At 46.1% G+C, this 310-nt stretch overlaps 1 protein-coding gene across 1 annotated transcript in view; it reads right to left on the bottom strand.

Moving 5' to 3' along the window:
- LOC107653538 (von Willebrand factor D and EGF domain-containing protein-like) overlaps positions 1 to 310 on the bottom strand; it is a 65375-nt gene that overhangs the window by 63835 nt on the left and 1230 nt on the right. The gene's annotated exons all lie outside the window — the stretch shown is intronic.

The following is a 310-nucleotide window of genomic DNA, read 5'->3' on the forward strand; positions in this document are numbered from 1 at the left end:
CACAGACAGAGAGAGAGAGAGAGAGAGAGAGAGAGAGAGAGAGAGAGACTGTGCGTGCGTACAGGCGCGAGAGAGAAAGAACGCGTCCTTTTCTCCACAGAGCAGTGCGTATAAATAGTACGCCAAATAAAAACGAAAACTCGTGGTATTGATACGCAAAAATGGACCTTGGCGTGTATATGCTACGCGATGGGTAGGTTTAGGGTTGAACTGCGTATATCATATGCACGCGAAAACTGCGTATTTTATGCACGCCAAACACATGCGTATCATATGCACGCCAAAGTCCATTTTTGCGTATCAATACCAC

Source organism: Sinocyclocheilus anshuiensis, unplaced genomic scaffold, assembly GCF_001515605.1.
Source record: "Sinocyclocheilus anshuiensis isolate Anshui unplaced genomic scaffold, SAMN03320099.WGS_v1.1 scaffold1079, whole genome shotgun sequence".
Classification (NCBI taxonomy): domain Eukaryota; kingdom Metazoa; phylum Chordata; class Actinopteri; order Cypriniformes; family Cyprinidae; genus Sinocyclocheilus; species Sinocyclocheilus anshuiensis.